We start from the raw sequence: 18,588 nt of genomic DNA on the forward strand, positions 1-18,588 counted from the left end.
TTAGATTTTTTTACATCTGTTAGTGGTTTTATAATAGTTTTACCTCAATGTCTTTTCTGAGTATTTCTTCTTGAGTTTATCTGAAGTATTTTATTGCATTTTATTGTTGCCAGTGTAATATTTTTGATCATTTCACTGCTGATATTTAAGGTTAAAATTAAGATGAATTTTCCTCATTCTAGGAACCCTAGCTTGGGAATTTTCTAGGTTTTCATCTTTTCATTTAGCAAATCAAGGAGATTTTATATTTTCTGAAGCTGATGTAAGTCACTTTGTTTTCACCTTATATTTGCCAAATTCTCCAAGGAAATGTTAAATCATAAATGTGATATTAGGCATCCTTGTCTAGATAATTGTTTAAATCAAAGCAATTCATTGTATTACCATTTTTTTTTCCAGATATATTTCCACTTTTTACATAGGCTTTCTTTTGGGTTATTGATACCAGTCTTTATTTTACCTGCTTTCTGGTCCAGTGATAGTTAAAGGTTTATATTAGGCTGCACTGTTGAATTTTATCAAATGCTCTTGCAGCATCTACTGATAAGATGCAATTATTTTTTCCTCTCTTTTATTATTGATGTAATTAATTTACTAAGAGGCAACTGACTTATTAAGAATATTGGTATGCTTTTTTCAAAAACTGCATAAAATACCAGATAGGGCCATATACCATAAAGTTTGGGTACCTTTTAAAGGTTACAATTTATGTTATTATTTTTTAAAAATTTTATGTATTTATTTGACACAGAGAGAGAGATAGCAAGAGAGGGAATACAAGCAGGGGGAGAGTTGGAGAGAAAGAAACAGGCTTCCTGCTGAGCAGGGAGCCCTACCCAGGGCTTAATCCCAGGACTCTGGGATAGGACCTGAGCTGAAGGCAGATACTTAATGACTGAGCCACCCTGGCACCTCTGTAGTTTATATTCTAAACTAGAAGACTATATAGGGAGTTATTTATCCCATGGCTAGTGTGTATGGACCTGAGAGCCAACCAATGGAAGTAGAAATGGCTCTTTTCGCCATTATATCTAATGACTGATTTCTACATTTTTTTCTTCTCCTAAATTTATAGACTTTGTTCATCCAGATGCCTTTACACTCAGGAATTGTTTCCACTAGAAGACACAACAATGATTCCAAGAGAACTAGATATTGAGGTCATCTCCCCCAAAATATAAATTCCTCATGTCATTTAACAAATAGAGAACAATGGAGGTTACTGCATTTTCTGAGATAATTATTATCAAGGCAGGAGAGATTGGGCACTAAAAATGTATCTGGAATCTGAAAACCATTTGGGTAACTTTAAGTACTGTCACACGCAGTGGTAAAATTTAATAAATTAATTATAGTATTTCATCTAAGCTACACCTTAAACACTCAGATATTTCCTATATAATAGTTTGAGTTACTCCATCAAATAAAAATCACTGATTGAAAGAGCTATTTTGGAATTTAGGGAAAATGAAATAAGCAATAAAATACAATTATAAATAAGATTATGACAAAGTACAAAAATAGAGAATATAATAGTTATCCATATTTTTGACCTTACTGGGTCTCTGTGTATGTTTTGTATATAAATCAATTATTTTTTTTCCTGTTATTCCTTTTTCCAGTTATTTTATATAAAGACTGTTATTAGTGACTAATTATATAATTTACCCTTTAAGTTATAGAATACATAGGGGGAGATTGTAGTTAACCAGAGGTAGAATAACTCTTATATGCAGAAAGAACTATGAAGAATGATATAACTTTGTTTATTTATCTTGTGGAGAGATTGAGCAATTTTTTTTTTTTTTTTTTTTTTTTTTAGCAAAAGATGCATTGTTACAGGTTTTATTGTGTTAAAATTTAAGGATAATTAGATGGGTGTATTTAAATGTTGAGTAGACAACAGTTATACTGTATTGTATATAATCAGTTGACATTTGGTATCCATTTCTACTTCATTCCAGTGAGCTTTCATGAAGAGTAGAGGTTGAATATGTAAATCAAAATGTCTCATCCTCCTTTACAACATATTTAGATGTAAATAAGTTTCCATTAAATGCATTCACTTGCCAAATTTATGCAACAAGCTTTGCTTTGTGCTTCTTTGTCTATCTCTGTTCTTGTAAAATGTTGGGGAAACTTGACTATTGGGATAACTTTTAAGTGGCAACTACCACCAGACCTAAAGATCATATCACCTAAATCAGGTGCCCAAGGCAAGAGCATCATGCATAGCCTCTTGAATTCCATGTTTATCCAACCCTTTACCTTCATTCTAAGTAGATTGCCAGAATAAAATCCCATATTCTTAAGCATGCAAAAAGTTATTTTTGTTTTTGTTTCTGTTTGATTGCTTGCTTTTGCAATGATACAGATTTACTGGAGATAGGAAAATGAAAAAAAAATCAATTGGGGAAAAGGAAGATTAAAAAATACAAATGTTAACAAAATGTTTTAACCCATAAAGGGAAACATAGAAAAGGAATTGAATAGCCATGAAAAGAGAATCATGTACCTTATGAGGGGAAATGGTTGGAATATTGCTTATAGATATATCTAATTAAGAGTGCTGGTGAAAGGATAGAATAGACTTTAAAAACTTGCAAACCTTGGGGCGCCTGGGTGGCTCAGTGGGTTAAGCCACTGCCTTTGGCTCAGGTCATGATCTCGGGGTCCTGGGATGGAGTCCCGTGCCGGGCTCTCTGCTCAGCGGGGAGCCTGCTTCCTTCTCTCTCCCTCTCTCTCTCTGCCTGCCTCTCTGTCTACTTGTGATCTCTCTCTGTCAAATAAATATATAAAATCTTAAAAAAAAAAAAAAAAACTGGCAAACCTCTTCACGGAGACAGTGGAATACTTATCCCTCATTTTAGTCATTTATATTTTTGTCTCAAGGTTTAGTTGTTTCTGGCACTTCATCTCCCAGGTCACTTATTTGAATCTCAGTAGAGATTATTTAGATCTGTATCTTTGCTACTAAAATATTATATTTAGGAACACATTTTTTTTTAACTCTTTGAGTTTTTTAATATTGGATTTATTTAAGTAAATGCATTGGATTCCTTTGGTCTGCTTTTTTCTCTCTAAGGTAAGTGAAAGCTAAACAAAAAGTAACAAAGTGAGATTTGAATATTAAGATTCACTTGTAGCAAGATGTTAGTCCATCTCATACTAAAAGGCAGTTTATGCATTAATATATAAACCCTTCCCCTTTTTAAAAGCATTTACTTTTTTTTTTTAAAGATTTTATTTATTTATTTGATGGGGAGAGAGAGCAAGTGAGCACAAGCTAGGAGAGTAGCAGAGGGAGAGGGAGAAGCAGGTTTCCCACTAAGTAGGGAACCTGATTCAGGACTTCATCCCAGGATTCTGGGATCATGATCTGAGCCAAAGGCAAGTGCTTAACCAACTGAGCCACCCAGGTAACCCTAGAGTATTTACTTAAAAAAAAAAAAAAGTAATTGTAATTATTTTCTCTGCCTCTTTAAAATATAGATCATTTAAAATTCTCCTTCGAGTTTTATAACCCAGGTTTGCCTTTCTCAAGTCCTGAGAGCCATATTTTTGAAATATAATAATCAAAGAAGATAATGCCCCTACTTCAAGGTCTGTATGGGAGGGTAGGATCCTAACTTCATTGATACCTCCAGTTGTGAAGATATTCCTTTGTGTTTGGGAAAGGGCAATTGACAAACACAAGTGGCTTATGATCCTCCTGCTGCAGTTATTAAAAATATTACAGCACTTTGTTTCATTAGAGTTGAACTCATCTTGTGTTCTGGATTCTCTGCCCTATTATATACTCTTAAAGTCTTCTTTGCTTCCCTTTTTGCTTTGACAGAGTTCATTTTGAACAGATATTAATGATAATTATTAACAGATACTAATGCTGATATTAATGCTAATTGATTTATTAACAGATATTAATGCTATATTAATTAACATATTAACAGAGGTGTCATAGGCCTTCTATTCCTAAACAATATGGAAACGAGTAAAAAAAAATCATTTTAATTCTTCCTTCTATGCTTTGTTTATTCCTGGAAAAATACTGAAAGGTTTTATTTGTTTGCTTTCCCAATATTTACTTTATTTATTTATTTATTTTTAGTGCACTGAATGAACTGGTCTTGATAAAATACAAGTTAAAGCAAATTTATTCTGTAAGGGCCTACTTAGCCAGAGAGACTCCATCTCACTAAATAGCCATTTTGTTGTTTATGCAGTAAACTTAGATTTACCCTGCCCCCTCCCTCCCCAGAGGAACTTACTTAGAAACAAGTCTGGGAAACCAGTAAAATGCGGCTGACCAGCCCCTGATAACAGAGCCCAAATACCAGGACGTGTCAGGTCAGGGGGAGATAACAGAGCCCAGATGCAAGGACAAGTCAGCCCAGGTGGAGACATCCAGTAAGTAAAACACACATGTTCTCTCCCTGACTACCAAAGAATGTGGGCCCTGCCTTTTGGGTGCCTTTTGGGCGCCAATTCTGACCAAGGTTATAGGCTACTTTGAGTAGCTACTATAGGGTGAATTGTAATTCAATTGGCCACCTGTGTGTGACTGCGCAGCATGGCTGTGCAGCTTTCTCTGTGTGTTACAATCTCATTGGCCACCTGTGTGTGGCCAGGCTCAACCACATGGTCTTTGCTCTATAAAATTTAGTCTATAAGGCAGGGAGGGGTCACCCTCTCTGTAAGAGGCAGCCCCAACCGGTTGGTTTGATTCTCGATGCTTGGCACAAAATAAAACTTTGCTTTACCTTTGCTTTGTATCAGTCTTGTCCTTTTGTCCATGGACCCTTCAATTCAGTGTTACAGCTGATACTTTTAACTTGCTTCTTTGAGTCCCCCCCCCCTTTTTTTCTTTTAAACATCTGGATGAAATCTTGGGCTTATACAATAAGTCTCAGGTAATAAACAAACCCAGCTTACTCTCAAAATCCTTTACTCTCCTCTCACCCAAGTTGATGCTACTTTAGGCTAGAAGGTAGTGAATGCAGAAGAAGGGATGACCTGCCTCTTTTGCCCTCTTTCCTTCCTTTCTTCCTGCAAACTGTTGTTTGTGGCTCTCTGGGGTTAGGTGTAATGAGAAAGGGTTTTTACAACCAGATGAGATATAATCCAGAAGATCATGGGCACCAAAGATAGTGCTTTCTCTTATAGGGTACTTTCTTTGGTTTCTCATAAATGTCTTCTCTGGGCACTTTGGACTATAGTTCCCTTATGTGAGCAATGCCTCCTCATTTTTTAGCTTATGACCTCCTCCTCCTTGTCTCTGTATTCTAGTGGTCTACTCCTCTAAATACATTTCTTCTAATACATTCTTCTAAATACATTTCTACTCCTCTAAATACATTTCTAAGGGTGGATCCTTGTGAAAAAACTCATATCCAGATCCCTTCTTCAGTGACTGAATCAAGTTCACAGAAGTGTGCAAGTGTCTTCTCTTGACCAAACTTGAAACATGTAGGCAGCTCTCAAGGTAGTTCCCTTTCCCTTTCTGCCAGCCAACATCTTGATTTTAATAATTTGTTTGTAAATTAAGAACAATCCCTAAATGCCAAAAAGACTTATGCTAAATAGCCTATGTGCTTCTCTTAGTGTCAAAGTCATTGAAATTAAAGGAGGCAAGAAGCAGCCTCAGTCTTTTGCAAGGATCCAACCTCCCTGGTATCTGCTAATATCCTATGAAGACATTTTTATTCTGCAGCCCTCCCAGTTTCTTCAGTAACCCTGTGAGGGCTCTAGTCTTTCCTAATTAAAATTGTCTATGTGAGTTAGTTAAGAGTGTCAAAACCTGTCTCATAGTAGCTTAACATAGTTTAAATGACAACTGGAAATTTTTTTCCTGTGTAATTTAGGCCAGTTATCTGGTTTTCATATTAAATTGTAGAAGAATGCAACTATTTCTCAGGTTTAAGCTTGCCATTGATACCCCAGACCAAAAGTTACAATGAATATCCTGTTACAAATTTTTGCCAGTGAAAAATATGGATTTTGGTGAGTAAATTGATAGATGATATTCTGGTATCTTTAAATTTTCTTACCAATTTTATTAACTTAGCAACAAGATGTAAATCTCTTTCTTTACTATTTTATGACAATTTATATTGCCATTTTCCCTAATTTTTATGTTATGTTACATTATTTCACTAAGGAAAACATGTACTTATGCATGTTCCTTCCATCACTGAATACCCACTTGTTTTTTATATATTAGGTGTTTGTAATGTTAATGAACACTGCTTTCTCCACACTCAACTTTAAATGACACCACTAAATTTCTCTATTCTCTGCCTATAGTATATTTTCTTGCTCTACTTTTACCTGTTGTTTCATTTCCCAACATTATTTTTATTGTATTTCACTGTGATCCTTTAGACCTTAGGAAGTCATAATTGGGGCTTTGTTCTTATGTGTTTGTTAGCTAAGCTAAGCATATCTGAGATGTTTCTGCTGCTTTTGCTCCACATCATTGAAACATAACCAAAACTTGGATTGCAGTTTTTTTTTTTTACCATCTGCATTTAGAATCTGTGATCCATTGGTGATTTTTGCCTTCAGTGTTCGACAGGAGAGGGCTATTGGTCAAGGGAAACTATTGTTTTTTCTTTTAGCCAATCTTTTTTTTTTTTTTTTTTTGTAAGATTTTATTTATTTATTTATTTGACAAAGAGAGAGATCACAAGTAGGCAGAGAGGCAGGCAGAGAGAGAGGGGAAAGCAGGTTCCTCACTGAGCAGAGAGCCTGATGGGGGGCCAGATCCGAGGATCCCAAGATCATGACCTGAGCCAAGGCAGAGGCTCAACCCACTGAGCCACCCAGCTGCCCCTCTTTTAGCTAATTTGAACTTTCTTTTTGGATGACTATAGATTTTTTTCTTTGTGCTTAAACTTCAATATCTTAATTAAAAGATATTTTAGCATGAATTAATTTGTGTTACTTTATTTTGGTTGTTTATTTATTATAATTCTATCTTAAATTATTTTGTGTAGTATTTTTGTTATTTATGAACATTATATATCTAAATATTTGCTCTCTGATGTTTGTCTCACATATTGTCATTGACAGGCCCTATGTGTGCTCATGGATTTTTGCTGTTCAATTTCATTAGTATTTGCAAGGTAAATTTCCAAGCTGATAATTAACTCTTTCTTTCTCTCCATTTTGCTTTGCTTCTACCACCTTTATTTAGTTTATGAGATAAGACAGAGCTTTTAAAAACTTTTCTTAAATTAGACATGAAGATTACTCATAATAGAGTATAATATCTTATATAATTCCAATTCTAGATTTTTTAATGAGGGAAAGAAACTCAAATTACATTTTAAATGTTAAGCCATTGCCCTGCATGTATTTTCTATCTATATAAAGTTAATCCAAAAAAATATAATTTCTTACCATATCAGACATTTTATACTTACTATTTAAAATTGATGTGGAAGTGAGAAATTAATTAGCTATGTTATAATGGTGACTTTATTTTTCTGAATCTTTTTGTAGTCCAAAAGCAGGTATGATAGCTATTTCCAGAGATTAGTTCATGGAATACATTTTATTATATTTAATTTAAATTTATCTTTCAGAAAACATTGAGTTTTATTAGGTGAAGACTCAAAGATTATGCCAATATTAAGACTACATAGAAGACAAATGAGAGTAGTCAAGAAGCTACAAAACAAAAATTCCATAGTTAGAATTATAGATGTATTTTAACTGCTCAACAATATATATAACATTTTAAATGTTATGAATGAAATGAATCTTAGGTGAGCTTTAAGTGAGATTTAAATAGCATTGCATGGAGAGTGAAAAGATGCTTGCTATTTCATAATTGCCATAATGTTCATAGTCTATCTTTTTAAACTTCAAAAATAATTGCAATCTTCTATTGTTTAGTATAAAAACTATATGGCTGCTCTAACATATGTGTGAAGAATTTGGAGTGTTTGATGACAGGACATTTTCTCTAAATCTTGTCCAAATGATGGGGATATTTCATTGCCCACAACAAGCCATGTGTGTAATATTGGAGAGTACATAGAAGTGGGTAGGTGATTTATAAGGGAATAAGGAAGAAGAAAATGTTTTAATATTATTCAGCTTTTACCAATATTTTATACACCTAAAGCTAACATTTCTACTGTGACTTACAGAAAGAGGTTGAAAGATCTACAAATGACAACTTCTTAGGAACTAAATCTAGAAAACATGAACTCCAATAACTACGAAATATATAATAGTTTGTCATTCCAAAATATTGTCTTCACATTCATACATATAAATAATTAGAACCTCTCTCTTCCAGGGGAAGTGGTTTTCTTAAGATGTGCTTTTCAGACACAAGTGAAGTAAAACCAGGGAGCCAAATAGATGTATGAAAATTACAAAATTAATATATATGTTGTGGCTCCAAGTGGAAAATAATTCTTTTGATTCCAAGTGTAATGGCCCCTCCACTAAATTATACTATCTTGCCAGTATATTTCAGAATTCATAGTTTTTTTAAAATTTTTTAGTTTTTATAAACATATATTTTTATCCCCAGGGGTACAGGTCTGTGAATCACCAGGTTTACACACTTCACAGCACTCAACAAAGCACATACCCTCTCCAATGTCCATAATCCCACCCCCTTCTCCCAAACCCCCTCCCCCCAGCAACCCTCAGTTTGTTTAGTGAGATTAAGAGTCACTTATGGTTTGTCTCCCTCCCAAAGCCATCTTGTTTCATTGAATTTTCTTCTACCCACTTAAGCCCCCATGTTGCATCACCGCTTCCTCATATCAGGGAGATCTTATGATAGTTGTCTTTCTCTGCTTGACTTATTTCGCTAAGCATGATACCCTCTAGTTCCATCCAAGTTGTTGCAAATGGCAAGATTTCATTTCTTTTGATGGCTGCATAGTATTCCATTGTGTATATATACCACATCTTCTTGATCCATTCATCTGTTGATGGACATCTAGGTTCTTTCCATAGTTTGGCTATTGTGGACATTGCTGCTATAAACATTCGGGTGCACGTGCCCCTTTGGATCACTACGTTTGTATCTTTAGGGTAAATACCCAGTAGTGCAATTGCTGGGTCATAGGGCAGCTCTATTTTCAACATTTTGAGGAACCTCCATGCTGTTTTCCAGAGTGGCTGCACCAGCTTGCATTCCCACCAACAGTGTAGGAGGGTTCCCCTTTCTCCGCATCCTCGCCAGCATCTGTCATTTCCTGACTTGTTGATTTTAGCCATTCTGACTGGTGTGAGGTGATATCTCATTGTGGTTTTGATTTGTATTTCCCTGATGCCGAGTGATATGGAGCACTTTTTCATGTGTCTGTTGGCCATCTGCATGTCTTCTGTGCAGAAATGTCTGTTCATGTCCTCTGCCCATTTCTTGATTGGATTATTTGTTCTTTGGGTGTTGAGTTTGCTAAGTTCTTTATAGATTTTGGACACTAGTACTTTATCTGATATGTCGTTTGCAAATATCTTCTCCCATTCTGTCAGTTGTCTTTTGATTTTGTTAACTGTTTCCTTTGCTGTGCAAAAGCTTTTGATCTTGATGAAATCCCAATAGTTCATTTTTGCCCTTGCTGCCCTTGCCTTTGGCGATGTTCCTAGGAAGATATTGCTGCAGCTGAGGTCGAAGAGGTTGCTGCCTGTGTTCACCTCAAGGATTTTGATGGATTCCTTTCGCACATTGAGGTCCTTCAACCATTTTGAGTCCATTTTCGTGTGTGGTGTAAGGAAATGGTCCAATTTCATTTTTCTGCAAGTGGCTTTCCAATTTTCCCAACACCATTTATTGAAGAGGCTGTCTTTTTTCCATTGGACATTCTTTCCTGCTTTGTCGAAGATTAGTTGACCATAGAGTTGAGGGTCTATTTCTGGGCTCTCTATTCTGTTCCATTGATCTATGTGTCTGTTTTGGTGCCAGTACCATGCTGTCTTGATGATGACAGTTTGTAATAGAGCTTGAAGTCCGGAATTGTGATGCCACCAACATTGGTTTTCTTTTTAATATCCCTTTGGCTATTCAAGGTCTTTTCTGGTTCCATATAAATTTTAGAATTATTTGTTCCATTTCTTTGAAAAAGATGGATGGTACTTTGATAGGAATTGCATTAAATGTGTAGATTGCTTTAGGTAGCATAGACATTTTCACAATATTTATTCTTCCAATCCAGGAGCATGGAACATTTTTCCATTTCTTTGTGTCTTCCTCAATTTCTTTAATGAGTACTTTATATTTTTCTGAGTATAGATTCTTTGCCTCTTTGGCTAGGTATATTCCTAGGTATCTTATGGTTTTGGGTGCAATTGTAAATGGGATTGACTCCTTAATTTCTCTTTCTTCTGTCTTGTTGTTGGTGTAGAGAAATGCAACTGATTTCTGTGCATTGATTTTATATCCTGACACTTTACTGAATTCCTGTACAAGTTCTAGCAGTTTTGGAGTGGGGTCTTTTGGGTTTTCCACATATAGTATCATATCATCTGCAAAGAGTGATAATTTAACTTCTTCTTTGCTGATATGGATGCCTTTAATTTCCTTTTGTTGTCTGATTGCTGAGGCTAGGACCTCTAGTACTATGTTGAATAGCAGTGGTGATAATGGACATCCCTGCCGTGTTTCTGACCTTAGCGGAAAAGCTTTCAGTTTTTCTCCATTGAGAATGATATTTGTGGTGGGTTTTTCATAGATGGCTTTGATGATATTGAGGTTTGTGCCCTCTATCCCTACACTTTGAAGAGTTTTGATCAGGAAGGGATGCTGTACTTTGTCAAATGGTTTTTCAGCATCTATTGAGAGTATCATATGGTTCTTGTTTTTTCTTTTATTGATGTGTTGTATCACATTGACTGATTTGCAGATGTTGAACCAACCTCACAGCCCTGGAATAAAGACCATTTGGTCGTGGTGAATAATCCTTTTAATGTACTGTTGAATCCTGTTGGCTAGTATTGTGGTGAGAATTTTCGCATCTGTGTTCATCAATGATATTGGTCTATAGCTCTCTTTTTGATGGGATCCTTGTCTGGTTTTGGGATCAAGGTGAGGCTGGCCTCATATAATGAGTTTGGAAGTTTTCCTTCCATTTCTATTTTTTGGAACAGTTTCAGGAGAATAAGATTTAGTTCTTCTTTAAATGTTTGGTAGAATTCCCCTGGGAAGCCGTCTGGCCCTGGGCTTTTGTTTGTTTGGAGATTTTTAATGACTGTTTCAATCTCCTTACTGGTTATGGGTCTGTTCAGGCTTTCTATTTTTTCCTGGTTCAGTTGTGGTAGTTTATATGTTTCTAGGAATGCATCCATTTCTTCCAGATTGTCAAATTTGTTGGCTTAGAGTTGCTCATAGTATGTTCTTATAATCGTTTGTATTTCTTTGGTGTTAGTTGTGATCTCTCCTCTTTCATTCATGATTTTATTTATTTGGGTCCTTTCTCTTTTCTTTTTGATAAGTCTGGCCAGGGGGTTATCAAGATTATTAATTCTTTCAAAGAACCAGCTTCTAGTTTCGTTGATTTGCTCTATTGTTTTTTTTGGTTTCTATTTCTTTGATTTCTGCTGTGATCTTTATGATTTCTCTTCTCCTGCTGGGTTTAGGGTTTATTTCTTGTTCTTTCTCCAGCTCCTTTATGTGTAGGATTAGGGTGTGTACCTGAGACCTTTCTTGTTTCTTGAGAAAGGCTTGTACCGGTATATATTTTCCTCTCAGGACTGCCTTTGTTGTGTCCCACAGATTTTGAACCATTGTATTTTCATTTTCATTTGTTTCCATGATTTTTTTCAATTTTTCTTTAATTTCCCAGTTGACCCATTCTTTCTTTAGAAGGTTGCTGTTTAGTCTCCATGTATTTGGGTTCTTTCCAAACTTCCTCTTGTGGTTGAATTCTAGCTTAGAGCATTGTGGTCTGGAAATATTTAGGGAATGATCCCAATCTTTTGATACCGGTTGAGTCCTGATTTAGGACCGAGGATGTGATCTATTCTGGAGAATGTTCCATGTGCACTAGAGAAGAATGTGTATTCTGTTGCTTTGGGATGAAATGTTCTGAATATATCTGTGATGTCCATCTGGTCCAGTGTCTCGTTTAAGGCCTTTATTTCCTTGCTGATCTTTTGCTTGGATGACCTGTCCATTTCAGTGAGGGGAGTGTTAAAGTCCCCTACTATTATTGTATTATTGTTGGTGTGTTTCTTTGATTTTGTTATTAATTGGTTTATATAGTTGGCTGCTCCCATGTTGGGGGCATAGATATTTAAAATTGTTAGATCTTCTTGTTGGACAGATCTTTTGAGTATGATATAGTGTCCTTCCTCATCTCTTATTATAGTCTTTGGCTTAAAATCTAATTGATCTGATATAAGGATTGTCACTCCTGCTTTCTTCTGATGTCCATTAGCATGGTAAATTCTTTTCCATCCCCTCACTTTAAATCTGGAGGTGTCTTCGGGTTAAAAATGAGTTTTTTCTAAGCAACATAAAGATGGGTTTTGTTTTTTTATCCATTCTGATACCCTGTGTCTTTTGATTGGGGCATTTCGCCCATTAACATTCAGGGTAACTATTGAGAGATATGAATTTAGTGCCATTGTATTGCCTGTAAAGTGACTGTTACTGTATATCGTCTCTGTTCCTTTCTGATCTACTACTTTTAGGGTCTCTCTTTGCTTAGAAGACCCCTTTCAATATTTCCCATAGAGCTGGTTTGGTGTTTCCAAATTCTTTCAGTTTCTGTTTGTCCTGGAAGCTTTTAATCTCTCCTTCTATTTTCAATGATAGCCTTGCTGGATATAGAATTCTTGGCTGGATGTTTTTCTCGTTTAGTGCTCTGAAAATATCTAGCTGGCAGGCCAGCTCTTTCTGGCCTGCCAGGTCTCTGTGGATAAGTCAGCTGCCAATCTAATATTTTTACCATGGTATGTTACAGACTTCTTTTCCCGGGCTGCTTTCAGGATTTTCTCTTTGTCACTGAGACTTGTAAATTTTACTATTAGGTGACGGGGTGTGGACCTATTCTTATTGGTTTTGAGGGGGGTTCTCTTCACCTTCTGGATTTTGATGCTTGTTCCCTTTGCCATATTGGGGAAATTCTCCCCAATAATTCTCTCCAGTATACCTTCTGTTCCCCTCTCTCTCTTTCCTCTTCTTCCGGAATCCCAATTATTCTAACGTTATTTCATCTTATGGTGCACTTATCTCTCGAATTCTCCCCCTGTGGTCCAGTAGCTGTTTGTACCTCTTTTGCTCAGCTTCTTTATTCTCTGTCATTTGGTCTTCTATATCACTGATTCTTTCTTCTGCCTCATTTATCCTAGCAGTGAGAGCCTCCATTTTTGATTGCACCTCATTAATAGCTTTTTTTATTTCAACTTGGTTAGATTTTAGTTCTTTTATTTCTCCAGAAAGGGCTTTTATATCTCCTGAGAGTGTTTCTCTCATATCTTCCATGCCTTTTTTGAGCCCGGCTAGAACCTTGGTTATCATCATTCTGAACTCTAGATATGACATATTACCAATGTCTGTATTGATTAGGCCCCTAGCCTTTGGTACTGCCTCTTGTTCTTTTTTTTGTGGTGAATTTTTCAGCCTTGTCATTTTGTCCAGGTAAGAGTATATGAAGGAGCATGTAAAATACTAAAAGGGTGGCAACAACTCCAGGAAAATATCTTTAACCAAATCAGAAGAGATCCCAAATAGTGAGTGGGGGGGAAGGGGATAAAAAGAGGTTCAGAAAGAAAGAAAGAAAGAAGAAAAAAAAAAGAAACAATTAAAAAAAGAAAATGAATAAAGAAAAAAATATATATATACATATTAGATAAACTGGTTAATAAATGTTAAAAAAGAGAAGGGTAAAAGTTTAAAAAAATTTAGCAGAAGGAGAGATAAAAATTGAAAAAAATGAAATAATAAATTAAGTGCAAGACTAAAGAATCATGGGGAGAAAGCCATGAGTTCCGTGCTTTGCTTTCTCCTCCTCTGGAATTATGCTGCTCTCCTTGGTATTGGAACTGCACTCCTTGGTAGGTGAACTTGGTCCTGGCTTGATTTCTTGTTGATCTTCTATGGGAGGGGCCTGGTGTAGTGATTCTCAAGTGTCTTTGCCCCAGGTGGAATTGTACCACCCTTACTAGGGGCTGGGCTGAGTAATCTGCTCAGGTTTGCTTTCGGGAGCTTTTCTTCCCTGAGTGCTTTCCGTAGAGTTCCAGAGGACAGGAATGAAAATGGTGGCCTCCTAATCTCTGGCACGGAGGAGCTGAGAGCCCAGGGCCCCACTCTTTTGTGCACCCTCAGAGAACTGTGCCCAATTACTCCTGTCTCCTTAGCCTCTGTCCATGCTCCAAGCTCACTGAGCCTGCGACCGGTGCAAGGAAACCCCAAGTTGGGAGCTAACTCCTTGGCTCTCTCTCTGTAGCCAGCTCCCCCGTTCTAATACCTGTAAGCTCTGAGACACTCAGACACGCCTGATCCTTCTGTGATCCTGCAGGACCTGAGGCCACGCTGACCCTGTGTTGTCTTCACCCCGGTTTAGCCTCTGGAGCGATGTTTCTCAGCAGAACAGACTTTTAAATGTCCTGATTTTGTGCTCCTTTGCTCCGCCGCTTGCCGGGAGCCAGCACCTCTCCCCAGGGTCTATCTTCCCGTCGCTTTGGATTCACTTCTCTGCCAGTCCTACCTTTCAGAAAGTGGTTGATTTTCTGTTTCTAGAATTGCTGTTCTTCTTCTCTTGGATCTGCCATTGGATTTGTAGGTGTTTGCAATCTTTAGATAAGCTATCTAGCTGATCTCCTGCTATGTGAATTAATCTCAGCCTGCTACTTCTCTGCCATCTTGACTCTCTCTGTCAAATAAATAAAATCTTTAAAAACATATTCCACGTCTTGCATTTTTATATGATGTCACTTTTGCTCTATATAGAATCATAATTTAAAACAATACAAAGTTCAAAGGTGATGAAATACTTAGAAAACTTTAGCAGCTTGCACTGTATATAAGAGGTATGAGTTACATTCAAGAGAATCTTACTAAAAACCCTGTTCTTCCTAGCATAATACAGTCTTGTCTCAGTTTTAAGTTTAGGAGGGGAAATTTATGAGGGACTTGGCCACTGTGCATAAAGGTTATTGAAGGGGCACCTGGGTGGCTCAGAGGGTTAAGCCTCTGCCTTCGGCTCAGGTCATGATCTCAGGGTCCTGGGATCGAGTCCCACATCGGGCTCTCTGCTCAGCAGGGAGCCTGCTTCCTCCTCTCTCTCTCTCTGCCTGCCTCTCTACCTGCTTGTGATCTGTCAAATAAATAAAATCTTTAAAAAAAAAAAGATTATTGAATTTTTTTTGGTAGTCCCCAGGTAGAAATGAAACTTAATTTTAAGCAAAGAAAACCCATTAACAATAGAAGTTAAAGCAGGTTGACCTGGTGCAAACACATATGGTCAAATGAAGGAAATAATGAAGATATAGTTAGGAGAGAAAATATGAAGTGGTTGAAGATGAAAGATGTTTGAATGCATCATGGGTCTATTTGAACAAAAGATGATTGGTCAAAGGATGAAGAGCAAATATTGTGGTGTCAAAAATCTCTACTTCTTAGGCATTCTTAGAAAAATGATTTAGTCTTGAGTCTCAATTTTCATACCTATAAAATGAAAATAGTTATGAGACCCATCTTCGAATTGCCATCTCATTTAAGTAAATAACTCTTGAGAAACATTTTTCATGGTTTCTGGCATCCAGTAAATACAAAATGACAGTAACTAGTATAGTTCTCTTTCTTGTCTTTGTATTGTCATTCCCTATCACTGTTATTTTCACTTCTATACCTAAGTAAATTCACATTACACATACTCTGAGAGCCATCAGCATAAGTTTTTTTTTTTTTTTAAGACTGGGTGAATAATTAGAGTTGTCTCAATATCCCAAAATGGTCTCTATATTTTATTTTCAGAAGCAAACTGTTGATTGATGAAGGAAAAGAAATAAGTTAGTGATATGTCTGCCATAAAATTAAGGATCTTTGTTTTTATTTTGGTTCCCCTAGATGTTATTTATTTTATTCAGAATCAGAAGCACAAACCCGGGCTCCACTAATCTGGAATCATCTCACTGTGTAGGAAGGTAAGTGTTTTAAGATTACTGTTGGCAGGATACCAGGAGGCAAACCCTTAGAGAAAATTACTTTTAAGAGGTGCTGTTTTCTCTCTACTTTGATGTGCATATTTCTTTTCCAGATGGTAGTAGTCCCATAAGGAATTACTTTAAGCAATAGGCTTCTACTTACAAAATTTCTCCCTTGGAAACCAATGGATCTTTTCTGGTTGAGTAATTCCATTGAGAAGAAAATGATAAAAACAGACTTGAATTTAAGTGCACGTAAACTCTCATTGTGTGTGGGTGTGTGTAACTGTGGCCTGCACTCAAATATATATGCATCTTTAATTTGTGGAAAATTGTTTTTCTTTTTTGAAAATGAAATTCAAATATAACTCTATGAGTTATTTTATTTGTTGGTATTTGCTGATATTGCTGAATATGAAAATGTACTGATTTAAAAAATCATTTCAAAAATACATAAATGGGGGCACCTGGGTGGCTCAGTGGGTTAAAGCCTCTGCTTTTGGCTCAGGTCATGATCCCAGGTCCCTGGGATCAAGCCCCACATTGGGGTCTCTGCTCGGCAGGGAGCCTGCTTCTTCCTCTCTCTCTGCCTACTTGTAATCTCTATCTATCAAATAAATAAATAAAATCTTTAAAAAAATACATAAATGACTAAAATATAATACAGTAGTGAAATCAAAGAATAGGTGATGGACCACAGGAGGAATAGAATTTTATACACACACACACACACACACTTATATACATTATATAAAAGTAATAAATAAAATAGTGTAAATAATAAATGTAAATGTAAATAATGTAAATAATAACATAATAAAATTAAAATAAATATAATTATATATATTTTTTTCTGGAATACAGGAAAAAGAATACATGGCTTGAGGATCAAATAATAAGCATTGGTGCATTGAGTATATAGAGGAGGAAAGATTATTTTTCTTGTATGCTTCTAGGTTCTTGGATGAGACCAGTCCCTGTAAAAAGACAGATTAGCAAGAGAAAAAAACAGAACAAAACATAAGTTTAATAACATGTATACCTCCTATATATAAGGGAGATATTCAGAAAAGCTGACTCCCTGAGATAACCCAAGTAACACCCTAAGGAATGTGTTTAGCTAAAGACAAAAGAGGACATTAGGCAAACTGTGGGGTGTTCCTGGGCAAAGCACAGTAAATGAGGGCAAGGTTGTTATGCATATTTAAGTCCATGCCTTCTCCACTGATAAATTCCTAGTTTTACTCCTCCTTCTTTTCCAGTAACTAGAGAGAGACACCCTTACAAATGGAGATTTTCCTTATAAACTTAAATGCCTCTTACAAAAAGATAACTTAATACTTATTTTGCAGATCTTTCTCTGTGTGTACAGTTTCTTGAAAATAACCAGGTTAGGATAATCTTTATTCCAAAAATAATCCTTATGCCATTTTGGGGTTCTAAACTCTGCTCCCTTAATTGGCAAAGCTGGCAGCAGGATGTTTCTATCAGAATGCGTCCTCTGCTGAAAAGGCTATATAGTGTGCTCCACTAGAAGGAGCTTAAATTCTCTCTCAGTGTCCATCAAATCTGGGTTTACTTTCTTTGTTAAGGCTACATTTCACACTCTCTTTCACAGTTAAGTGGGTCATGTGACTGGGTTCTGACAAATATGTTGTAGATAGAACTAGCCTGTGCTACATATCAAGCTGGCTGAAGAAACTTCATGATTCTTCCCTCCTTCCCTTCCTCAACAGCAAAAACAATGGCAAGATGATGCCTCAATATTAACAGAACCTGAATATCAGTCTCACTTAATACAGAGCTGTCTGTGAGGCAGTCTGAACCAAACTGGACCAAGATATAAGCAGGATATAAATTTAAACAATATCAATTAATTGAAATTTTGGGGGTATTTGTTGTATCTGTTGGTGTTAACTACTCAGTTGAAATAGCTCCTATCACACGTCTATCTTTTCTGTCCATCATTTCTTTTCTTTTCTTTCTTTCTTTCTTTCTTTCTTTCTTTCGAGGAGAGAAGGTGGGGGGAGGGGTAGAGGGAGAAAGAGAGAGGGAATCCCAACCAGACTCCCAACTAAGCACAGTCTCACTCGAGGCTTGATCTCAGATCCTGAGATCATGACCTGAGCTGAAACCAAGAGTCAGATACCTAATTGAGCCACCACAGTGCCCCTGTCCATCACTTTCTAAACATTTACCCCACTTTATTTATCTTAGTTACTATCCTCTGACATTGTATCAATTTGCTTGATTGTTGTTTACATCTCTTTCTGGAAGCAGGATCGATGAGGGCATTATGGCTTTCATGTGTCAGAGAGGAAGAATTTTCTGCCCTTTTCAAGGTCTCTCTAGTTAGACTAAGAAATAAATTTACCTGAGATGACAAACAGGGAATATCAAATTTAATTTCTTATTTATGGGGAAAACATACTGACATAAAAATCCAAAAATAGGCAAAATGAGATATACATG

The sequence above is a fragment of the Mustela lutreola genome, chromosome 12, assembly GCF_030435805.1.
Source record: "Mustela lutreola isolate mMusLut2 chromosome 12, mMusLut2.pri, whole genome shotgun sequence".
NCBI lineage: Eukaryota > Metazoa > Chordata > Mammalia > Carnivora > Mustelidae > Mustela > Mustela lutreola.